This window comes from Marmota flaviventris, chromosome 1 (genome assembly GCF_047511675.1).
Source record: "Marmota flaviventris isolate mMarFla1 chromosome 1, mMarFla1.hap1, whole genome shotgun sequence".
In the NCBI taxonomy this organism is placed as follows: domain Eukaryota; kingdom Metazoa; phylum Chordata; class Mammalia; order Rodentia; family Sciuridae; genus Marmota; species Marmota flaviventris.
Window position 1 is genome coordinate 78,212,517 of NC_092498.1, and position 26,267 is coordinate 78,238,783.

At 37.9% G+C, this 26,267-nt stretch overlaps 1 protein-coding gene across 1 annotated transcript in view; it reads left to right on the forward strand.

Annotated features, from left to right (window-relative positions):
- Positions 1-2,711: 2,711 nt before the first annotated feature.
- Hdac9 (histone deacetylase 9) overlaps positions 2,712-26,267 on the forward strand; it is an 861,354-nt gene continuing 837,798 nt past the window's right edge. Inside the window, exon 1 of the mRNA XM_071613675.1 lies at positions 2,712-2,887. The gene's annotated coding sequence lies outside the window, so the exon portion shown is untranslated. The remainder of the gene's footprint in view (positions 2,888-26,267) is intronic.

Sequence of the window (26,267 nt, forward strand, 5' to 3'; positions counted from 1 at the left end):
TTGATAGCAACCTGTCACATGAGGTCAGAAGTGGAATTTTCCATTTCTGGAGTAATGTTGGAGCTCAAAACGTTTCCCACTCTTTTCAATGTATCTTAATAATAGCAGCATTTCCGATTTCAGATTACTAGACTAGGGATGCTTAACCAGTAGTATCTTTGAAATTTTTCTGTAAATCTAAAACTTTTCTCAAAAATAAAATTTATTTAAAAACACTACAAAATGTGAATGAATTATCCCTACATTCCTAGAGCTCAGTTGAAGAGAGAATAAAACCATAAAAATATAACAGTGTCATAAATGTTATAATGAAGGTTTGAATAGAGATCATGAGAGTCCCATCAAGACTTTCAGAAGAAACTATAAATCTCTTCTACTAAACTCTATCTTAAAGTATATGAATCTTGGAGCTGGGGCTACGGCTCAGCGGTAGAACACTTGTCTGCATGTGTGAGGCACTGGGTTTGATTCTCAGCACCACATATAAATAAATAAAATAAAGGTCATGGGCAACTTAAAAAAAAAGTATATGAATCTCCCAGAGCAGCCAGCAAGCACCTTGCTTACAGTCAGCATTCAAATGTCTATGAAAATGATGAAGATGACAGCTCCCTATTATGAAATGACCCTGATGTGAAAAACAAAAAATTTTGATACGTGAAGTTAACTGCTTCTTGTACAATCTTCCTAAAAGAATAAAAAAAGAAAATTTCTGTTCAAATTCTGCCATACACACCTTTATTACACAAACGCCTGTTTTAGTTGATCAGTGAAGTCGCAGGAATTTGTATTTTTAAGTGCTTCAATTACACTTTGGTGAAAGTTTTTTTTGAATGAGCTGTTTCCCTTAAGAGTCAATGGCAGGCAAACCGCATCATTAAAAGGAAAATTAAAAAGGCTGGACATTTGATCATATCAAAAAGGACTCAATTTTAAAAAGTGAAAGGTCACTAGATATCTATAACTGACTCCTATGCAAATGAGAAACATCTCTAAAATATTTTAGTCAACACCATCAATTTCACCATTGAGAGCCCATTATTAGGATTCATCACCCTATTGAACCGAATTCCAATGTAGACAGAAAGTTGAGCTAGCTGAAATTCTAGCACCTAAGGCTTAGGAGCTGACCTTTTTAATTTAAAACCACTGGTTCTCTCTTGGAGTATGAATTCCTGATTAGGACAAAGTGAGGATACCTTTAGCAATCACATGCTTTCAACTTACTATAAATGCTGAACTATTTTAAATTAAATTATGGGTAACATATGACTTTTTTCCTCCAAGTTATACTGGAGTTATGTCATTGGTAGTCTGGTTTAAATCTGAACCTTGCCACTGCGAGACCTTGGGCAAATCATGTTGCTCCTCTGGGTCGCAGTTCCCTCATCTGAAAATGAGGGCACTGGGTTAGGTCTCTCTTGATCTTTCCTTCAGTATAATCCGTGAACTAGCTGTGCTTTAGCTGACAGAGAAAAACCATAAATGTACATGTAGAGACACTACCTTTAATTCATTTGAGGGTCAGCTCATACATACCATAAATGTTATCCTCTCTGAGTGAGCAACTTTTAGCATTAGACAAGTATGTTTAGGATTGCACTATTTTAAAAAGCAATTTCAGTGTTGTATGCTTTATAAAGAAATCTGTAAGTATTAGTAATAATAGTGTTTACTTTAAGTTATATTAGTAGTAAAACATCCCCAAGGTAAAAATACTAACTACTGAGGGGGATCCTTAGTCAGTTCTCCAACCCACCACTGCCTGCCTTCCGTGAGGGTTGATTTCAGAGCCTTGGTGCTCTCTGTCCAGCCTTGAAATGCAGCAAACCTAAAATCCTATTTCGAACAGCAGTCACCATATTCCCTCACGTCTCCCATTTGGTCCTAAAAAAAAAAAAAAAGCCAGACGTGAGAGATTTTCTTAAATTTTCTTGAATGAATGAGTCTTTAGGTTCCAAAACACATATGTGGGGACCCTCCAGGTACCGCCCTACCATGCTCCCTAGGCCTGTCAAAAAGAAGTGGCGCGCACCTGAGCGGCCAAGCTCCCCGCGCCTGGCGGGCATCCAGAGAGGCTAAGGCCGGGCTCCTCCCCCGCACTGTCCTAGCTGCCGGTGAACAGCCCAGGGGCCAGTTGCTGGACCATCACCTGGCGCCTCTCGTGGGCATGCTTCGCTCTGGAAATCCCAAGTCGTCTTAGGCTCCCGGTCCTTCCCGGGAATCATTGGTCCAGCCCGGAGCTGTCCTCCTCTCCACCCCACACGGCCCTTGCTGCCCCCGCGCGTCCTTCTTCAATCCTCGTCCGCTCATCCAGGGTCCTCTCACCCCCTCATCTCCTCCCGACCCCGCAGGTCTTCAGCGCCAGGGCCCGCGCTCTCGCCGCGGTCCAGCCTCCCTTCCCCGCCGGGCCCCGCCCAGCCTCGCCGTTCAGGGGCTCCCGGTCGGGCCTCTCTGTCTTCCTCCCACCTCCGTCCCCTGCTCCCCTCCCCAAGACGTGCTATTTTTAGCAAATCCTCCGCGCGCCGCCACCCGCTCAGCTCGCAGCTCGCAGCCGCCCGCTGCCGCCCTCCCGAGCTCCCCCCGCGCGGCGGCGGCGGCGGCGGCGGCGGCGCGTCCCGCACATCGCGCAGCGCGCACCAAGCCGGCCCCGCCGCGCCCGCCGCCCTCGCCGCGGTCTCCTCCTCTAGCGCCCGCCGCGGCCGGTAAGTCCCTGCTGGAGGAGCTGCGGTGGTCACCGAGTCAACTTTCAATCCCCCTTTTGCTTCCTGCCTCGCCATTCTCTTCTCCTCCTGGAAAGATGGCTGTTTGGAGAAGGGGGAGAAGTTAGGGGGTCGCCAGCGCGGGGCGAAGGAGGGCGCGACAGCCTCGGCAGGAGCGGGCGGAGGTGAGTGGCTCCACAGCCCAGTTCCCGGCTGCTGCTCCGGGAAAGCCCTGGGAATTGGGGGCCACGGGTCCTCCGGATGCGCCGCTGTATTCCCTGCCGGGGTTCCCCAGGTTAACAGCATTTCAGTACGGACTCCGCCGATATCACTTGCCTTGCATCTCGCAGGCAGAGGTTGGTGGGTTTAAGGTACCTTTGTCAGAAGTTGGGTGCTAGATGATCCTTTGATGAACGGCGTGACATTTGGCTAGTCAAACGGAGGCGAAGGGTCGGTAGCATGATTCTCCCCCGCCCCCAAACACACACCCAGTTCGTGTTGCATCGGAGCTATGAATGAAAAGTTTGTACTGCCAACATGTTGCTTGAGGGGCGCAATACTTAGTGGGGTACCTATGATGTTTCGTGGGGGACTTCGGTTCCAAGTCTGTACATCCCAACGCTGGGTTTTAAGAAAAGTTCACGGGTCTGAAGGATGGGAGATTAAGCTGGTCCTAGGCTAGTGGGAGGAGAGTGATGAATCTTGAAAGCTTATTAAGGTAAACTGATTGATTAAACGCCACCGGGATATCGCAGTGGGGAATGAGGGAGCAGAGGACAGGGGGCGTTCCCCGATCGCCCAGCAGGCAGCGTTTGTTTGGTTTTGAGGCCATCGCCCACTTGTCCGCAGTGAGAAGTGCTGGTGTCAGAGGCCTGTGTGTCTGTGTGTGATACAGTGGGACCAAGCTGCCCTCCGGATCCCAGGCTCGGTTATCAGAAGAGGTGGCTTGCTGCGGGGAGCTGAGGATGCGGTTCAGGTGATGTGGACTTGGAAAATTCTCTAGTGAGTCTCATATGCTGTAATTTCAGGAAGATCTGTTATGTTTGTTTTTTTCCCTGCCAGGAAGATGTGTACTCTTCAAAAAGGAACTTCGAGAGTAACTATAGCATTTTGAAATCTGCGGAAAGTAGGATATATAATGTTATACATACATCCCATTACACACGAATATTGTGTGTGTGTTTATGTGTGTGTGTGTGTGTGTAAAATACGGAAGTGAGATAAGAAGGGCTTACAAAGTTTAACTTTTTTTTTTTTTAACCAGAAAGTGAAGAGTTCCCCCCCTCCCCCAAAGGGTATAACAACGTTATAAGACTAAACACTCTTGGTATATAGAGATGTCTCAGAAAGATTTAGGAATAAAAGTATTCAGAGCACAATCATGTTTTTGAATCTTGCAGGCATTATTGAAATCCAGAAAAAGGGAGTGAGTATGTAAAAATCTATATTGAAGAAGAAAACAACTTAAAATCTTTGGAATGAAAACCTTTTGACATTTGAAAAGGTCTGAATGTTATTTTCTGATGTCCCAGAAATCTTTTTAATCCTGTAATGAGTAACAGCACAGAATAAGTTGCAGTTAATAAATGAGGACAATGTAAAAATCATATTTGGAAAAGATCCTTTTTAAAACTACTCTTTGGTTCTTTTGATATTTATTATGGAAATTATTGCAACTGAAAATTTGTTGTTATATATTTGCCTTTTACCACAGACAATTAGTATTCCTTATCCCTTTAAAACACTGTTCCCATTTGGACCAATTCCTCAAACATCAAATCATTGATGTGCCTTCTGGAAACCATTCATATTTGAAATGCTTAATAAGAATATTATATTTCTGAAATAAAAATAGTTGTAAAACTTGTTTTTAATTTATTCCCATCTATTTTGTTTGGGGCAAATTTCAAGATGAGCATTATTTCCTGAGAATGTATCATTTTCTGTGTGGGGGAAAAAGCTAATGTTTTCATATATGTTTCAGCTACAAAACAGGTGCATGTACAGTAGGAATCCTGAGTCTGACCTTTGATAGGCTGCCAGCTAGAGGGAGAGAGATGCTTTCCCAGCTTTGCTCCTGAATTGATAGTCTTCACTACAGAATGGACACCGTTAGATGCACAGAAGGTTGTGCAGAAGGAAGTTAAGAGTTTTAAATTAAGTAGCAGTTTATAGATAGAAGACAGATTTTTTTTTTTACCTCATTCTTCCTTTTTCTCTCCCTTTGTAGATGAGTGTGCTGGACTGGCCTTTATTGAAAAGTCAGACTAGCACTCTGGCTAGAGACTGTTTGGCATAACAAACTGCCAACTTCTGTAAAAATAATGGTAGCCCTTCTGAAAGTAGAAGTTAATTTTACATATGTTATAGTTTTTATGATTGTTCTGTGACCAAACTGTGCCCATTATTATAGTATAAAGAGCAGCTTTATAGTTTTGTCACTGTATATTTAATGATATTTATATTTGAGCCATGGACCAACTACTATTTGAGGTTTCAAAGATTTTTAAATCTTAAGGCCAACTACTTAGGTGCAAATATATTCAATAGCTTAAATGATAGCCATAATTTAGATTTTTATTAATGCCCTTATCTTAGGTTTTTTTTTTTAGGTTTATGCAGCTTTTATTTCTTTTTATTAGAATAACTTTTTTGAATTTGTTTAAATATTACAATGTGTTATATTATAATTTACACCCGCTCAGTGGGGGAAGGTGTAGGTTATTCTTAAATAGAGATATGGAGAAATAGCTAACAAGGAGAGTCATTCGAGAAGCATATGGACATCATAAAATCCTTCTGTATGTAGCATCTGTACCTTCTCATTAGTGAAATATTGTAGTTATGGACATTTTTTGTTATTGCATCCAAATGTGGCTTTTTATTTTTACTTCAATTGATTTTTTTGTTTGTTTTAAAATGTAGTTTACATTAATGTTTCAGTTAGTGGGGGCTTTATTGCTTGAAGCCCTTTCCTTTCAATAAAGACATCATATTTAATTATTGCACACATCACAGACACATACAACTCTTTTCAGCTTGTTTTTATAACTTTTACATTTTTTTTTATAATTTCTCAAAACATTTGAGAGACCAGTAGGATGACATATTATTCTCATTTTAGGAAGAAGACAGCAGGTACACTGATAGATTCCAAATTATACGCAAGTGAAGAAGTGTAAAACCGAGGATAACATGTGTATTTGTTTCCTAACCACAAAAACAAGTTGCTCCCGTGGCTCTCTTATGATGATTTCGTAAATTTTCATTGTATTTGTAATGTGCTCATCTCTATAGATGTGCAACTTGCATTCCACATCAGTTAACATAATCATAAGGAAATGGGTCCTTGCTTTTGCCTGCTGATGGAGGAAACCTGTTGGAAGTGCTAAGACATGCTCCTCTGAGGAGGATTCATTCTTGCAGTCAGTCCATAGCCTGCACACTGCCCTGCCCTCTTTGGCCTCACCTGATATGCCCCTTTATTCATCAGTGGAGCCTTTGGTGTTTGTCAGCACACTTGTCAAACTTAAGATCATCAGCATCACCAACGAGAGAGATCAAAACCTGATTTTTAAGAGGAAAGAGTTTTGACAGAGGAATGTCCACTCCAAAGCCAACCTGTATTGGTCAGGGATCATATCGTAAGGGTCAGGAAACTCTTTTATTAGCTCTGATTCTTTGGCTAAACTTACAGTCATCAAAGTGAAAAAAAGGTTTATGGAATATTCTAGTCATTTTTGTCTATATGCTAGTGTCTTTATAAACAGACTTAAGGAAAATGAAAATGGACAGTACCTTGTTCTTCTTTTTCTTCAGCCCACCAAATCCCTTTGCTTTCAAATTTCAAACAGAATTTTTCAGGATAATTGCCCACATGATTTGTAACAGCTAAGGTGATAGACTTTTGGTATTGTATTGTTAGAGTCAGAAGTGGAGCGTATTATCCAGGATGCAGAAGAAAGCATTGCAATTTCACAGAAAATGGTAATATGTAATCTTATGTAAGCTCACACATATTTGTTGAAAACATTTTTAGTTTTTTGAATAAGCAGACAGTACCAGGCGCTTTTTACTCTATTAAGATAATATATTTTTTACCGTCTCTTTCTCTAAGTGTATACTTTATAGGAGCTCATCTAAATCATATTCAGTGTGAATTACAGAAAAATATGGACTATTCAGGCGTGGTTTACTGTTTACTATAATAAATTCAGTTTAGAGCTTCAAAGGGAGGAAAGTTATTCTTTTCTGCAACAGGGAAAGTGTGGTGTGATGCTGATAAGACACAGGAGAGTTGTGGCTGCTGGTTATGGTACTTTCTTCTCATGATAGGAGGGAGATGGGTATGGACTGGTGCTGCTCAAGTGAAACAGCAATGAGTGGAATTTGAAAGAAGGATAAGATTTGGATAAACTATGTGTCACTAGAAGTATTTAGTAGCAATTCATGAAAACTAATATGAGTGAATTTAAGCACCAAATACAATTTTTTTTTTAGGGGATGTTGATTGTTTTCATTTTGTATTGCTGTGTAACACATCACAACAAATTTAGAAACTTAACACATATCTATTATCTCAGTTTGATTACTGAGGAGTTCACACATGACTCAACTAGGTCTTCTGCTGAGGAGTCTCATCATGATTCAACAGGTCTCTGCTTAGGAGTGTCATAGGGTATTGGTCAGGCCTGCAGTCTTATCAGAGGCTCAACTGGTGAACATCTGCTTCCAGGCTCCATGGTATTGTTAACAGCACTTATCTCCTTGGGTCAGAGGACTGAGCTCTCCATTTTCTTTCTGGCTATCAGAGAGAGGCTACTTTTCAGCTATTGCAAACTGCCTATTGTTCTTTGCCAACTAATCTTCTTACAGGCACCTTGCAATATGACAGCTTACTTTTTCAAAGTATCTTTTGTTCCACTCAGATAAGACAGAGTCTTATACAATGCAATATAACATGATAATGGGAATAAATTCACCTTTGCTATATTCTGTTGGTCAGAAGCAAGTCATGTGTTCTATCTGATCTTAAGGGGAAGGGACTGTACAAGGGTATCACTCATTGGAGATCACCTTGGGATGTGTCTACCATATTGAATGGCTCATAGAATTTCTGGAATAGTGAACAGACTTGGCTAAGAAGCCACTCAATCAGAAACAAGGCTCAAAATTGCTCTGCTGATCCTATGAGGTACTGTTGCTTCTGCTGCCAGCACACCATAATTATTATACATATATAAAATATTTACATAATATAAAATATTATATATATTTATATTTATTATCAGTTCTCAGGACCAAAAAGAATGACAAGTACCCATTGCTGAGGAAAAGAAGAAGAGTAAATGTGAACAAATGATTACTTAATGGAATGTTTGGGGTTTTGAGCAGTATAGACATGACAACCATCTAAAGGTGGGATTGAATTGTAAGTGGCTTGAGTTGTACAAGTCCTTGGAAAGAAAGCTCTTCTGGGATTTAGGAGAATGATAGTAGTGAAGCCCCATTTGGAGTGGTGGTGAGCCTTTTAAAAAAAAGATGAGTCACTGGCACATAAGCTAGTCTAGAAATTGACTCAGTTTGTCTCTAATATATTCACATGTAAAAGATTTTAAGGGATCAATTCCACCAATCCTTGCAGGGAACCAGCTAGCTCTGTGATTTGGAGTCCCATAGCATGGTCTTCTCTTGTAGGGAGAGAACAGATTCAGGATAACTGCACATTTGCTGTACTATGTTTTTGGCCCAAAGTCTATGGGATGCTATGGAGGAGCATGGGGGACTATTAAACAGAGCTTGTTTTCTAAGCACTTTGCAGGGATGATCTTATCCAATCTGTATCTCAACTCAGGCAGCTTGGTTCATATTTCCCTAGTTCTGCTCCCTTCTTTCCTACCCCCCGCCCCCAGGTAAATGGAGACTTTGAATGCCTTGCCAAGGATCATTGCATTAGAGTGACATAAGGATTTGAATATAGTTCTGATTCCACAGCCCACAGCCTTGTAGTACACATCCTATACTCACATGCAGTAAGTGAGGTTTCCAGGGGGAAAGCCTGTTAATTCACACATTGAAGTGGATGTCGGCTACAGTTGCTCTTGGGGTCCGTCATTCACCTTGAGAGAACTGAATACTGGAAGATAAGGGTTAGAGAGAGGAGTGCGAGTGTGCTGTATCATGCCTTCTTTGATTTTCTCAGCAGGAAGCACAGATCATAGGTCTCTTTTAGATCTAAAAGTAAGAATGGGGACTGGAGGTTGTGCATTTTTATTTCAACTTATCATTTTGGTTAAAATCAAAAGCTCTGTTCCTCCTTTCTCTTCTATATGTAGATTTCCATTATTAAGATAAATCAGGAAGCATTATGAATTCTCATTGCGTCTTTGGCTATAGGGTTCCTTCTATAGCTTTTCCAAATGTCACTGTTTTGATCTACTTGAAACGTCTATTGAGAAATTCTTCCTTTGTTCTTCTATTACTTGGTCCCCCTTTCTACTCTGTGGTGCCTCTGAATTCTATTCATAGATATTCTACTTTTTTCTTCTATTTTATGTACTTAAAATCTCTTCTTTAAATGGATCTCATTCCATTGATCAGAATCATCCACCCAGATCCCCTTGCTGTTCTTCTGTAAAATACAAGCTCAGTGTGGGACCCATGAAGGCTCACCTATTTTTCTGTTAATTTTATTGAGTTGTACTCAGCATTTCAACACAGTATGCAGAAGCCTTTAATATTAGTTCAAATGTAAACATTTTAAACTGAACACCCCAAGGAAGCACTCAGATTGGATTGTGTTAGGTCAGGTGCATACCTCGGACCACTCCATGGTGGCCAGATAGATGGAGTTTCATGATTATCCCATCTGGATCCAGGTGTCCACCCTTCTAGAAAAGTACCATGCGTAGAAACCTATTCCTGAGCACACAGAAACTCAGGAAATCTAGAAATAAAACTTAATTCCTTCATATAAGTTTTAGATTTCCTAAACTAACTTATGCCAGATTTGACTCTTTAAGTGATCAAACTCCTTGGTGTACACCAGTTCTTTCATAGTCTGGACCTAGCCTCTCTTTATGACTTTTACATTTTTAACTTTTGCTATTCTCTGTCTTGCACCCCATAAATCTCTAAGGATCTCAGTTCTAAATTTGGAGCTAGCAAGTGGCTTAGATTTTAGATAAATGGGAAGAACAGCCTGCCTGAGAAAATAAATCAACATGTAAATAAAAGAGAGCAAGAGAAAGAATGAGAATAAACAAATAGTTATTTAGTTCCTGCATCCGTGCATCCTCCAGGCCAGTTCTACCAGTAATTTTTCTAGGATTATATTTTTCAAGCAATAAACTCTACATAAACTGAGTTTCTGCCCTTTAATTGAAAGAATACTGAAAAACATAGATATCTTTCAGCCCTTCATTCTCAGTGCTTTTATGAACCTACTGAGTCCAGAACTCTCAGTGGTCATCTTGTAGCCAGATCAGACTTTCATTCCTCTGGGGTTTTATTTGGGTGTGTACCTATTAGGAAGCTATGCTTTCTCTGCTATGCTTTTCCTCTGGGCCCAGCATATGACCCATCTCTTTTGCATGACCCATCTCTTTTGCGATGCTTCTCTGGTTACTGCAGCTCACTGTGTTCTAACCCTTTTCTGAATTCCTGCAGTATTTAGGATGAGGGCTGTGGTTCTCACAGGCTTAGAAATCGAATTCTAGTGTTAATTAAGAAAATCCACTATTTAAAAAAGCTACTGGATGAGTAAAGTCTTTAAAGGAATTTGCACTTCATTACTAAGCACAGCATTTTTCTACTTCTGAAATATATTAGTTGATATACAGAATGATTCACAAATGAATTTGTGATCTCTTTGCAGTTACTCTGTTCCACAAGAGAACCATGGTCCTTCATGCCTAGATGGAAAGGAGGGCAGAGAAGGTTTGGTTTGCTAGTAGGTACCCTGTCCACAGGAAGAATGGCTGATTTTGGCTAAGACTCCTGGTCTGTACAGTGTGAACTGATTTTTATTGAATGCTTTACTTAAGTTTGTAGGATCATAAAATGTAAGTCCTTTTGTTTATAGATTTTATAAATTATTTAAACCCAAACCAGCAAATAGTTATTGAATGTGAACAAAAGAACTGATGAAATTAAAAAAAGCAGGATTGAATAATGTGACAAATGATGTTGTTTGTTGAAATTACATTGCCAGAATTGACTTTGAGAGCATAAAGATGTAACCTCAGATTTTGTTCTTTATCTATGTCTTATATCAATATAAATGTGGAAAATATCCTTTGAACAGATTAAAAACAAACAAACAAACAAGCGATATTTACTTGAAGGCTTTGTTTTCTTGTTCATACTTGATCATAATTCTGCTGGAAAATAATCCTCAAATGTCAGTTTTAATGAGATTATCAACTGAGAGCTCTATAGCATTTTTTTTTGTTCTCTTGAAAATGTGATTAGCATTGTGGAGTTATTGAATTCTAAATCAAATGCGTAAGCCATATTCAGAGATTGCTGGAATGAAGAACAGATTGTGTAGAAAATACACAGAGATGATGATGATTTTAACCAGTACAGTGCAGGAAGCCTATACTTTTGGATGCTATATTACCGTGTGTTCTATAATGACTAATTCATCCTCACCTTTTCTCTAGCCAGTTTATTTACCAAACTCTGTATTATTTGGCCTTTATCTAGTACGCACACAATTGAAAACGCAGCAGCAAACAATGAAATGAAAATTTGGTTAATAGTAGTTTTAAAACTACTGTTATTTACAAATTAATTAGAATAAATTTATATTATCTTTTTAGATTATAATTCCAATGGAAATGCAGAATGAAAAACAAATTACTCATCAAACTTGTATCTCAGTTTGAAGCACAGAGTTTCAAGTCTTAATTTGTCCATCAAAACATTTTACATCAGAGTCTACATTGTATGTCATTAACTAGACTGGACCTTCTTCAGGGTCAGAGAGAACATACCCACTGCTTTTATTTTTTTTTTCACACTGTAAAGTACATGTCCTACTATTGGTGACCAACAAGTGTTTTCTGATTGACCAATTACTTATGTTTTTATTTCCTATTACCCTGTGAGCTCCTTGAGGGCAGGGATTATTTTATTTTAATTTGTGGTCTCTGAATGCCTAATACAGTAACTAACACAAGAAATGCTCAGGAAATGTTCTGAATAAAGGCATGCCTGATTTATTGGCTTTCTGTGTGTCTGTGTGTGGGAGTGTGTGTTCTTTTAGATCTCATCTGTCATACACGAGGCACTTGTAACACTCGTGGAGATCAGTGCTGTCCAGTAGAACTTTTGCAATAATGGAAATATTCTGTGTCTGTGCTTTACAATAGGCACATGTAACTTTTGAGTACTGGAAATTTAGTCAGTGGGACCAAGAGCTTGAGTTTAATTTTATAATCTTGTGAGGCGAGTGTGCAGTATAAATTCAAATGATAATGCCTTGATTCTCAGACTTATTTGTGCACATAGCCAATACTAATACATTTTTTTTTTGGTGGTGAAAGAATGTTGTTGTTATTGGATGGATTAAGTTATATTACTTTAAAAACAGAGCAATATATTTAATTAAGTTGCTCTCATTCTTTTCCCAAATGACAAACGATACTGTGTCATTTTTTCATTTACCCCCACATCTGATTTGTCTTTTTCATCATTTCCTTATCAGGCTAGAGGTCTGACCTCACCACTTTACCAAAATAAGTTTTACATATGCATTTTTTATGACCCAAATTCCCTTGCATTTGTTTTAAGCCTTTTCCCTGCTAATAAGCCCCTTAAGCTTGGATTATTTATGTTGTTTTCATTAATAATACCATCATTATCATGACTGTGTTTTTGCTATGCTAGCCCATGTCTGAAATTATGTTCTAAAGTCTGCTGGTACTTTGAACACATTTAAAATTTATAATTTTATTTAAAATGCCTTTGATTATTCCTTGTCTCCTGTTGATTTCTATGCTTATCTTGCCGTTTTGCCTTTTTGGGTACAGGAGAAGAATGAATATCATCAAAAGCATTTAAGCATATTAAAACTCAATCCTTACATAAGATGTAATCCCACTATAACAAGTTTCACAACTGTTGTCAAAATGCATGAAATCAGTACTGCCCATTTAGAAAGGCAAGTATTACTTTTTGCCAGTGACCAAGATCTTTGAATGCAACTGGTGGGTCTGCTAGAGCAAGACTTACATTAAAATCTGCCATATGTGCATAATGACCCTTGATTGAGCATATTCACATATATTGTCTCATTTAATTCTTATAAGAACACTGAATCTAGTAATATGTAATGGTTAAAGAAGCTAACTCTGTAATAAATTCAAATAAATTCTGCTGAGAGGCAGCAACACTTAAGAAATTTCCACTAATTTTCTATTTACTACTAAAGATTTAGTAGTTGTCTTATATGGTAGAGTTTGAATGCATAGAATTCCACATGGAGACAGACCTCTTCTGTTTTGGTCTAGCTTAGTAGTTCCTAAACTCCACTGTGCAACAGTATTTCCATTCAGGGTGTGGCACACTAAACAATGTAAACTTTACTTTGTGGACATGTTAGCCCTTTTGCAAAGCGATTTTGTCTGGACTAGATTTTCATCTTGGAGCCCATCGTTCCCTGTCTACCTAAAAGATACATCTGCACTGTATTTCCATTTTCATTTCGGCACATGACTATTCACCGAGGGAACTTGGGAGATGCGCTATTGAATAGGTTTCACCGAATCAGAGAAAACTGAATAGCTATATATAGAATTTTGTACTTGTGAATCTCCGATTGTGCTTTGATTTTATTTCTTTTACTGACTTCTTTTTTTAAAATATCTGATTTTCAATTTTTTGAAAAATATTTTTAGTTGTAGATGGACACAATATCTTTATTTATTTATTTTTTTATGTGGTGCTGAGGATCGAACCCAGTACCTCTCCCATGCTATGAGAGTGCTCTACCACTGAGCCACAACCCCAGCCCATCTTTTACTGACATTTTAATGTTGAAAAGCTAGTCTTGCTTTGTTATCTTCTCTCCCTAACCTTCCTGGTAAACATTCTCCTAAAAAGCCCTATTGGTTGTAAACTGGGCCTTTTAATTTTAGCAGATTGGGAAAGTGAGGAAGGGAACTTCCTTTTTTCTTTTTAAAAATGTTTTCTATACACTGTAGTTATATATAATAGTGGGGTTCATTTTGACATATTCATAAATGAATATAACATAGTTTGCTCCAGGGAATTTTCTTTTGTTACTTGTGCTATAAATATATTTAAAATCTCCTACTTATCTATTTGACCTAATTTCTTACAGTTACCTATACTAAAATAAATATTTGAGTTTTGTATTACAGTGAAACAATAGTTGTTTGCTCTTATTTATAAAGTTCAGGAAAGGCCCTAGCCTTGCTTGGTTACTAACAACACCACCCTTTTGAAGTTACTTACTACCTTTTTTCTATGAAAACAAATGTGATAAATTCAACTGAATTTATATTTTCAAAAGTATAATGCTAACCTATCCAAGCCAAACTGGAAAGTGTAGGTCAAATGAAATGGGATTTTGGAATAATGTCTATGTTTACATTTCTTTAGTATAGCAGATCTAAAATATTCTGTGTGAATTTATAATTTTCAAGTAACTGTTGAAAACATATTAAAATTTTATGCCCTATCCCTTATCCTGTTTCTTCTACATGTTTTAAAACCCACAAGATAACAGTAAATAATTTCTTCAGGAGATTTCCATAGTAAAATAATCTTTTTTTTGGGGGGGGGGGGTACTAGGGATTGAACTCGGATGCACTCAATCACTGAGCTATATCCCCAGCTCTGTTTTGTATGTTATTAGAAACAGGGTCTCACTGAGTTATTTAGTGCCTTGCAGTTACTGAGGCTGGCTTTGAACTGATGATCCTCCTGTCTCGGCCTCATTGCCACTGGGATTACAGGTGTGCATCACTGTGCCTGGCAAAATAATCTTTTGTGTTTATTCTTGGAGTTTCCATTTTCTGAGCTCTTCCTTTGTTGTGTAGATCCAGATTTCCATCTGGCATCACCTTTCTTCTTCCTGAAGCACTTCCTTCATCATTTCCTGTAGCACGAATCTGTTGCTGATGAATCCTTCAGCTTGTATATGTCTGGAAACCTGTATTTTTTTTTAAGATTTTTTTGTCTGATATAAAATTCTAGACTGTTTTTTTCTTTTAATACTTTAAAGATGTAGCCCTACTGTTTTCTCATTTTCATTGGTTTTTATTAGAAGTCTGTTGTCACCCTTATCTTGTTCTTCTTTATATCTAACATATCCCTTGGAAAATTTTTTTTTTTTTAAATTTGCTTAGAACAATTTGATTTGCTATGTCTTGGTAGAACTTTCTTCATGTTTCTTTTGCTTTGGGTTCATAAATGCTTCTTGGAACTGTGGGTTTCTAGGTAATAGTAAATTTGAACAAAGTTTTTTTAGTTATCCTCCATTTTTTTTTTTTTTAGGTTTCCCTCCTCTTTGTCTTCTCCCTTAGGGACTCAGGTTAAATATATATTAAGCTCACTGATGCTCTGTTTAGCTCTTAATCCTTTTCCTCTATGTGATTTATTTTGGATAATTCCTATTCCTGGATTTTCTAGATCATTGCCAGTAATCACATATACTTTGTTGTTCCTCAACATTGTATGTTCATCTCTTGAAGTTTAATTTGGTTGTTTTAAAACTACTTAGTGTCTGAATTTACATTTTTAAACATGTGGGCTAGATTTATAATAACTATTTTAATGACCTTATTTGCAAATTCTAATGTCTTTTCCAGTTCTTGATCAATTTTGTTTCGTTGATTGTTCTCCTTATAGAGGTTATTTTGCCTTCTTCTTTGCAAGCTTACTAATTATTGATGCCAGACATTATGATTTCAACTCAGTTTGATGTAATTTATTATGATATTTATTATAGGTTGCTGGATATTTTTCTACTTTTGTACATTTAGATAATTTTTCTTGAGAACTTTTTTATGGGATGAAGTTAATGACTTGAAAGCAATTTGATCCTTTCAGGTCTTACTTTCAAGATTAGTTTCTGAGCACTGTACTCAACACTCCATGAAGCATGAGTTTTCCTTTTGTGGTTGATGGGAATAGGCACAATTCTCAGTATTGTGTGAGTTCTAGGTATACTGTCTTTTAGTCCTTTCAGGTGGTTCTTTCCCTGACCTTGACTATGTCCTCACATGAATGTGCCAATCAGTACTATGCCCAATATCTAAAGAGAATAATCTGCAAATTTCCAGAGATCTCTGTGTTTAGCTCTCCTTCCTCCAGGACTCTGTCTTGACCCCCTTGTTTCCCAAATCCTTCTCCTTGATTGAAGAGTGTGGGCCATGATCTGGAAGCTAGGGCAGTCAGAGGGTTCATGCAATGTTTCCCATTTCTTAGAGTTCACCTCATGTGATTCTTATTTTTCATGGATTATTCCCTGATATCCAGTGTCTTCAAAACTGTTGTTTTACATATTTTGTACACGACTTCCATTTTCTAATACAGGCAGGCAACTCCAGTTCTCACCTTGTTTTGGTTGGGAATAGGTGTCCATCAGTGGGTGTGTTTTCTTGTCTATGTAAAATCTTATTGGTCAAGATCCCTTTTAAAAGATGATTTAAGTATCTATGACTCAACTTGATGTAATTTATTATAATATTCTACTTCTTTCTTTTTAATAGTTCCCAAATTTTCTTTAAAGAATGTTTTATAATAAGAAAACATATTTCTTAAAAATTCAAGTTTCACTGTCAACTTATGTACTAATATCATGCTTGATGATTTTTGTCATTGCTCTAGCCATTCAAAACCATTCATAAGGCAAGCCAGTCCTAAAAGAAGGAAGTTAAATTTGTTGAACATAATAATATGCATACTTTTAAGTAGATAAAAGATGCTACTATAGGAAAATACCATGTTTTAAAGAAAAGATAGAAGCCAAGTAGCTTTGAAATAATATACTCTTGAATTTAGTAAATGTGAATGAACATAAAACAGCCCATAAATTACTATATTTTAAATTGGATCACTTTTTATGGATTGTTCCTCTTTATATTTATTTAGGAGGCTTGATAGTTCATGGGTAGGCTTTTCGAATGTTCATATGTCAAGCAGTAGTGAATTATTTTCACTTTGTGCTGGTGAATTATTTTATTTTTAATCCTCTCATATTTGAATGATAAAATATAGTACTGTGAACTAATATGAGAATAAAGTGTCAAAATTCAGGAGCACATCTTGCTATAGTGAATACATCTTGTTACTTCAAGAGTTTTCTGGCAGTAAGGGCACAATTGACTGTGAGAATTTAAAAGAATTCTTGAGGTGGTATAGTTCCATATGCTGTGGGAATATGTCAATGATTTTTAAATTTTATAATTCGAGTTTTTAATGTAGTCTTTTGAAAGCTAGTTGGTAAGCATGGCAAGAATATGAGAGTTGCTTTAGAATTCTTGGGAAAATAATTTAGTAAGAAGAAATTAAAATTAACTTTAACTTTCTTCAGTGCTGAAATAAATATCAGCACCATGAAGCCAAAATTGTGATGATGTTACATGTTTCCAATATTTAAGCATAAAGGTTAGGCCAGATTTATATTCACTTGCAAAACTGAACCAAAATGTAAATAATTTATAGAATTTTAGGAGCTGAATCTTAAAAAATTGAATATCATTCCGGGGTGGAGACTGCTAGTTGTCTCCCAGAATATCTTTTCCTCATTGTCTTTATTTATCTATTTTTTTTTTTTTTTTTGGTACAGGGATTGAACCCAGGGGCCACTTAACCATTGAGCCACATTCCCAGCCATTTTAAAAAATAATTTATTTAGAGACAGGTTCTCTCTAAGCTGTTTAGGACCTTACTAAGTTGCTGTGGCTGGCTTTGAACGTGCAATCCCCCTGCCTCAGCCTTCTGAGACACTAGGAATACAGGTATGCACTACTGCACCTGGCTCTTCATTGTCTTTAGGTTAGCGACCCTGGGGACAGACCCCCATTAAAAAAAAAAAAAAAGAGGACATTTCTTAGCCTCCCTTGCAGCTAGGAATCATAGCATGTTGGCAGAGTTTGGCCCACAGGATGTAAACTGAAGTGATTTTTGCAGCTTCCAGAGAGGCTGATAAAGAGCAGAGGTATATTGCCGCCTCTTCCCTCTCACTTGTGGGAATGTGGATGTGATCTTAGGCCTTGCTCTTAGAGGCCCGCACTCTAAGGATGGCAGAGCAACAAGGATTAAAAAAAAAAAAAAAAAAAAAGATCTGGGTCAAGGATGAATGACCTCTTGAAGTAGAGTTGCCATAATAGCTTGGAGTCTTTCTAAGCCATTGTTACTTTGGGTCTCTGTCAGAGACAGCCCAAGTTACAAACATTTTTCATTTGTTTATAAAACATGTTCATAGTAACTTTTTAGAACTATAAGCTTGGAAGGACCAAGTATGTTGTACATCATATAGATCTAAAGTTTTTCAGAGGTCATCTTTTTTTTTTTTTTTTTAAAGGAGATTAGTCTGATACCTATCAATTGAGAAGGCCAACAGTATTAAGCCTAGTTGATTTCTCTCTGAGAGATTTAAATGTAGATTTGAGGCACATAATCCTTTTTTTTTTTTTTGGGAAAAAAAACAAGGTTTAGAAAGAGAGAAGAAACTAAATTATTCAGCCTTCTATTTTTCTCATATCAAATATTATTTTCCATTTTCTTGCTTCTGTATTTTTGTTCTTTTTCTCTTTCCTTCTTTTCTTTCTTTCTCTCTTTCCTTCTTCCCTCCCTCCCTCTCTTCCTTCCTTTCTTTCTCTCTTTCTGGAATTGAACCTAGGGACACTTAACCACTGAGCTACATCCCAAACTCATCTTTTTTCTTTTTTTTTTTTGAGACAGGGTTTCACTAAGTTGCTTAGGACTTTGCTAAGTTGCTAAGGCTGGCCCAGAACTTGGGGTCCTCCTGCCTCAGCCTCCCGGGCCACTGGGATTATAGGCGTGCACCACCATGCCTGGCAGTCTTCCCCATTTCTTGGTTGTCAAATCCCAAAGTCCATTTTTCAGTGTGCAGAGTGAAAAGACTCCCTGAGCCGTCTAACTATTTGCTACTTTTCTTTCAGAACTGTCATCCCTGAACCTCTGGGATAGCACAGAGGCCATGATTTCCTCCTCTGCTTCTGCTCTTTCTTTAGTGTCTTCTTGGTGGGAACAAATTCAGTCCTTCAGAGTGGGCATATTCTGATTCTTGGCTCACTTTACCCCGAGAGAGAGAGAGAGAGAGAGAGAGAGAGAGAGAGAGAGAGAGAGAGAGATAGATCACAAACTGGCATCTTGTAGGCATGTTTTGACCATACTGCACATAATTTAAAGGAATATTAAATTAATCGGTAATATTTAAAAACAGGATATTCTGCATAAGCAAATCCAGATTTTATGTTAAATAAAAATTTCCTTTTCTTGAACAAGGAGAAACTGACCCCTCTAGGCCTATAGTCCTTGTACATTGGTGGCTGGTGCTGTTACAACTGCCTCCTTTAGATGAGGCTTATTCTTCTGCTTCATCCTCACCAGTCCCTTTTGCTTACATCTTGTGTGTTTTATTTATTTTCATTATTTGCCTGATACTTTAGGCAACTTAAGTTTATCATACTCTTCTTAGGCAATTTAAGTTTATTGTTAATCTTGCCAAAAGCTATTTCCTTTTCCTGCCCTTTCTTTTCGAATCCAATTCCTTCTTCCCATTCCTACTATTAATATCTTCATTAAACAGTTTCCTTATCTTGGCTTTTTTGGCAGAATTCTTTCATGCTTCTTTTCTCATCCAAATCCTATAGTCAACTTCTACATTACTTCTGCAGTGACCTTTGTACAATTAAAATTTTCATATCTTCCAATCCAGCCTCAAGATTTGGAGTAGTCATCTGCCTTCCAGATAACTCACACTTTTCAACATTGTGTGGGTGTACAATGGCACGTTGCTTTGGAAAACAGTTCTAGAGGTGCCTCAAAAAGTTAAGAAGAGTCACCATATTGCTCAACAATTCTATTCCTAGGTGTGTATATTAGGAAACAAATTTCATAATAAAAATGTATGAGTGTTCATAGCCATCTTTAAGAGCCCAAAGTGGAAACAACCTAAATGTCTACCAGATGATGAACAGATTAAAAAAAAATGTGGTATCTCTAATAATAGAAGATTCCCGGGCCATTAAAAAGGAATGTATTGCTGATTTGTGCTACAAACGAAGAATTTTGGAAACATTATGCTAAGTGCAAGAAGTCAGGCTTTTAAGACCACATAATGTGTGATTCCATGTATATGAAATATCCAGAGATAAAAATAGAGCCATGGTTTCCAGGAGCTGAGGAGAGGGAATATGGGGTGTGAGTGCCAGTGGAAATGGGTTTCTTTTGGGGTGATGAAAAGGCTCTGGAATTGAATAGAGCTGATGGTTGCACAACTCTGTGAATATAATAATCACCACTGGATTACACAGGAATTATACCTAAAAAATATTAGGGAATAAAACAAAGTGAAACAAAATCTACTTAGCACTCAAGATACTTCATGATCTGACTTTTGCTGGTCTCTGCATTGTCACATTCCTGCCTGCCCCCCACCCCCAAGGCCATGCACCTATCTCCTGATTGTCCAAAGAGTCCCATGCTGTTGCTCAGTGTTGCCTGTTTATACATTTCTCACTGAGAAATCCTACTTGCCCATTTCTGAATTCCCCTCCTCTCACCCATTTCTGAATTCCAGATTTTCCTTCAAGTGTAAGTTCATAGTCCACCTTCCTTAAAATCCCCTTCATATATGCTAGTGCTACAATATTTAAGATAAAAATTAGATCTAGATTCCCCAGAGCCAAGTGCAAGCACCCTACAAAATGAAGAGATTAATGTTGATGACGTTATCCAAATTTTGTAATGAGAAAAACAAGAAAGAAGCTCTCTTAATTTTAGTGTGCATATCAGTATTATGTTTTATAGATTTTTATGTTACTTAATTATTTTAGGTACTGGGGATTGAACCCACTGAGCTACATCTCCAGTCCCCATTTAATTTGTTTTTTCATTGTGAGATAAGATCTCACTGAATTGCTGAGGCTGTCCTAGAACTTGTGATTCTCCTGCCTCAGCCTCTTAAGTTGCAGCGGTTACAGGTGTGCATCACCATGCCTGGCTTTTTTAAAAAAAATTTTAATTTTAAATTAAAAACAGCACCTGTTAATTTTAAATGAACTATGGTTGGCTGGTGTAGGAAACCAGCATATTTTAGAACTTACATTGTGTCAGTCTTAATGTAGTTTTGCTGCCTCTACCTCCCTTTCCCCTGTCCTATGTTGGTTAGGGTGTTTGTGTCCCCTCAAACATGCTGGGCATCCTTGTCATCTTAAATGGTAATCATCTGTCTGTCTTGGCTCTTTATCTAGACTGGGAACTCTCTGAGAAAAGTTTTTTCTGCCTGGCTGCCTTCCTTCTTTCCTTCCTTCCTGCCTTCCTCTTTTCTTTCCAACTAAATCCCAATAATTCTCCACTGAAAATGGTTGATAAAATTTTAATACATTAACGGACCTCCTCAGTGATATCAAGTGTAGGTATTTGGGAGAGACTACTTATATTTGCCGTATTTACAATCAGAGACCAAAGGACTCTTTAAGGGATGCTGTGTGATTAGATGACACACACACATGATCTCTCTCTCTCATACACACCATTTAAAAAGCTATCTCAAAGAGAATAGAAGAAAAAAAAATGTGAGATTTTTCACTTTTGTCAGCCTATGCACCTGAGAAAGGTGTTAGATTTAAGACTTAAAGTAGGTATTAAAGTTGCACTTTCCCTGACCAATTTTTAGTGTCGTCTAAATAAAATAGTCTTTTCCATGTCATAAAATTCATAAATTAAAAATTCTTATACTAAGTCATCGTACATGGCTGATTGATGTTTTCTCTTTGAAAAAATGTGATTATACTTATTTTCAAAGGATTACTTTATTTTTTTACTTTTGATTTTTAAAAATAGAAATTCTGTTCTCATCCATAGTATCTCATTTGAGGTCCAGGAATCAGACCTTGTGACAAAGGTCTAAGGCCAGGTCATTTATTTAGAAGGCACAGTAGTCATGAGTAGGAGTGGGGAAGGCAGTCAGGTAGTCCAGGTCTTGTATTAAGCCAGCTACCATTTTGAGCAAGTGAAGTTCCTTTGGGGGAAACTATAGAAACTAGGCCTTAGAACCGTCTCCCTGAGGAGATGGGAATTGGGCTACTTTACCATGGAGCCAATTGCTCTTTAGTTGAGGGCTTCTTCCAGGGGGTGTTAATTCCCAGAGCTTCTACCCTGTGGTCCCAGAGAAGGCCCTCAGTCAAAGACATGAAAATGCTGGCAGTTGGAAGTCTGTGGGCAGACATTCAAGTAGTAATGGCCAGGGGGCGTGGGTGGCATCAGCAGCACCTGTTTTATATATATATATATATATATATATATATATATATATATATATATATATATATATATATATCATGGTAGAAGTGCTGAGCGTGAAAAAGGCCAGAATTAGGTGAGCCTTACTCAAGCATTTACTCAGTGGGTAAATAAGTACCTGCTGTGTGTAAGTGCTGTGCTCAGTGATGGGATAGCCTAATTCATAAGTAGAAGAGGCACTTAGCTTTTTAACATTTTGGTTCTTCATTTGTAAAAAATAACTTTCAAAGTTGAGAATAAAATGAGATATATTCCTGAAAATACTTCACATGTTTAACTAAGTATTTGAAACTTATTAAGATATTCACCCTGAGAAAGCAGTAGAAACATAGTTAGACCCTGAAGTCTTACCGTAAATGTGTTAGCTATTCCTCCCTTAGGCTTTGTGAATCTGGCCTCTCTGTGCAGTGTGTATGAGATAGTAAATTTATAAGTTCCATGATAGGAATGAGGTACCATGGGAATAGTTATTTTTAGCCAGTTGGTGTGAAGGCATCCCAGGGAAAGTAGATAAAATGAACCTTAAAGTAATGAGTAGGAACTATCAATGTGAGAATAGGGAGTTTGTGAAGGAACAGTGTGTTCCAGGGGAACTTGAGGAGAGTCCTAGAGGCAGTGCAGGAGGGAACCTACTCAATGGTTAGGGTAAGCATTTGAGCACATGAGTTGGCCAGGACAAGGTGATGTGGTGTCTATTGCTAACTAGTTGTGTAGTCTATGACTTATTATTTAACCTTTCTTAATCTCTTTTCCCCTTAACTATAAATTGAAGATAATAGTTCTATCTACACTATAAAATTGTTGTAAGGATAAATAAAGTATGTCATTGTCTTATGCTGTTTTTGTGTTGCTATAACAAAATACCAGAGACTGCATGATTTATAAAGGAAAGGAATTTACTTGGCTCATAATCTTATGGCTGGGAAGTCCAAACAGCATGACACTAGCATCTGATGAAGGCCCCCTGACTGCATCACAATATGATGAATGATATTACATGATGCAAACACATGCAGGAGGACATGTGGAAAGAGAGGAGCAAGTGACCAGGTAGGAATCAGGCTCACTCTTTTGTAACAACCCACTCTTGTGGGAACTCACCCACTCCTGCATTAATCCCTTCCCAAGGGCAGTGCCCCATCACTTAATCACCTTCCTCTAGGCCCTCCTCTGAAAGATCCACCATCATTCAATATTATGACTTTGGAGACCACGCCTCCAGTCCGTGAACCTTTGGGGGACAGACCATATCTAACTGTAGCAGGTGTTAAAGGTTGGTAGAAGAGAGTAAATTCTCAGTAAACCTGTCTGTAGCTTTTGGTATCAGAGTAGGGTTCATTGACAAGTCATAGTGCTTGAAGAAGGGTGCAGCCACAAGGGAAACAGTTTCCCAAGGTTTATAGGACATTAAACCCACAGCATCCACAACACAGGAGGATTTTGACGTCAAAAGACTTTGAAGAACCCTGTGTACAATAGATGGACTTCATGGAGAGTCATATTAAGATATTAAGAGCTCTGAGAAGTCTAGGAGTAAATAAATTCTTTTTTACTTTAATACTCTGTGTTAAATTTCTTTAATTGCTTGTTTCTTTCACCCCCTTAAGATAAACTATTCACATTGGACACTCTTTGGGAAATGCTATTTTGAGAGTTTCATGTGGTGGATCAAGCAAATTATTTATAATTGTATGTCAACATTAATATTGTCTATTGAAGTAATAATTTTTAAAGAATTATGAATGTCTTTAAAAACTAATGACCTTTGCTCAAAATATTGTTTGACATTCTCCCTTTAGGCATGCTTAGAGCCAGCTTATTAGCCCACCCATATCAATCATTACATGATCTTTTATATATTTCATTCCCTGTTTCCTACCCACAATTGTGTTACTTACTCTATGATTTCTTAGGCTTCAGATCTGTTCAGAATGATGTTTTTTTTTGGCCTTCCTTGAGATAATTTAAAGAACATTCCCCCAGACAATTCAGAAAGTTGACTTCCAAAAATACTTGGAGTAATGCCACCATCATTAAAATAAGTGTATAACTTTCAAGGTGAATGGTTTTAAAAGGAACAGCAATGACTTGGATGTGTCCTTTCTCTGCAGAAAAGTTTATTATTTCTGTAGTCACACTGGGAGCTGTGAGTTCCTTCTATGTGCTTATACCTGTGGTAGATGCTGTCTATCTTTGGCAGAAGTTCATAGTCTAGTAGAGAATACATAAGCGTTCAAAAGTAACCACTAGTGAATAGGAAAAATGGTGATAAAGGGAACAGAGTGATATGAAAGTGAAGAGCAGAGGGATGCCTCGGGATGTTAAGAAATGCTCCAGAGGAACCACCATTTGACCCAGGACTATTTGACCCAGGACTATCTTCTCGGACTATACCCAAAGGACCTAAAAACAGCGTATTACAGGGACACAGCCACATCAATGTTTATAGCAGCACAATTCACAATAGCTAGACCGTGGAGCCAACCTAGATGCCCTTCAATGGATGAATGGATTTAAAAAATGTGGCATATATACACAATGGAATATTACTCAGCACTAAAAAATAATAAGATCATGGCATTTGCAGGGAAATGGATGGCATTAGAGCAGATTATGCTAAGTGAAGTTAGCCAATCCCAAAAAAAACAAATGCCAAATATCTTCTCTGATATAAGGGGGGTGACTCAAAATGGGAAAGAGAGGAAGAGCATGGGAAGAAGATTACCTCTACAAAGGGAAGAGGGGTGGGAGGGAAAGGGAGGGAGAAAGGGAATTGCATGGATGGTGGAAGGAGACCCTCATTGTTATACAAAATACATGTATGAAGATGTGAGGAAAAAAAAAAAAGAATAGTGCTACCTTAGATTAGGTAGAGAGAAGTGATGGGAGGGGAGGGGAGGGGATGGGGAGATAGGAAGGATAGTAGAATGAAACAGACATTATTATTACTGTGTGTATATATGTGACTGCATGACCAATGTGATTCTGCAACCTGTATACTCAGAAAAATGAGAAATTATATCCCATCTGATTCAAATGTATGATATGTCAAGGTCATTGTACTGTCATGTGTAACTAAGTAAAACAAATAAAAATAAATAAAAAATAAAAGGTGAAAAAAAAAGAAATGCTCCAGAGTGTCAAGGATATTTAACATTAGCCTTAATTACTATGTGAACAAGAGATAAAGGATATTTCAGGCATTATCAGCAAGTTATTTATAATATAGGTCAACATTCCAGGCAGATGTGCAGAGGGCCAGAACTCTGATAGATGGTAGGGAACCACAGCCATCTGAGTTTGAGTGGACTGTTCATTCCTCATGGGAGAGTGGAAGGTGATCAAGACAGAGCTAGACGGAGTTCTGACCACAGGAGCTAAGTACAGGGGTAGAAAGTTTAGAGTTCATCTTCTAGGTAGGGGAGCAACCTTGATAGATTATTAAGCGAAGAAGGCCACAGTCATGACTTCTAAGTTTGTCTTGGTAGCACTCTACATTTGAGTTGGAGTAGGAAGAAAGAAAGGGCTCAGGAGGCTATTGTAGGGTCCTGCCAAAAGTGACCCCTAACTAACTTAGTGTGAGATAGGAGACAGGAAATGGATATGAAAGATATTTAGGAGGTGAGGAGGTGGGCAGTCATGAGTGACTGGATGTGAGCAGTACAGGGAAGGGGGGATCAGGGATTTTCTCACAGGGATCCTGGGTTGGATGTTGGTGTCAGTCAGCATAATTAGAATTCAAGAGAGGAACACATTTCAGGGGATATTGACTAAGTCATGTTCCATACATGTTGTGCTTGAAATGCTTATTTGTTATTCATCTGTAGCTTCATTTGACTCCTAGAGTAACTACTTTGTGCTGGATAATGTGCTAGACTCTGAGGAGACAGCAAGAAAAGAGTTGGAATGTTCCATATGCCTGTGAAACTTATATCCTAGTGGGAGAGAAAGACATAAATAATTACCCAGCTAATTACTTAATTAGTAAGTAAATAAGAAGGGGAGCTAACTCATAATGAAGTGTGCAGTCCCTTC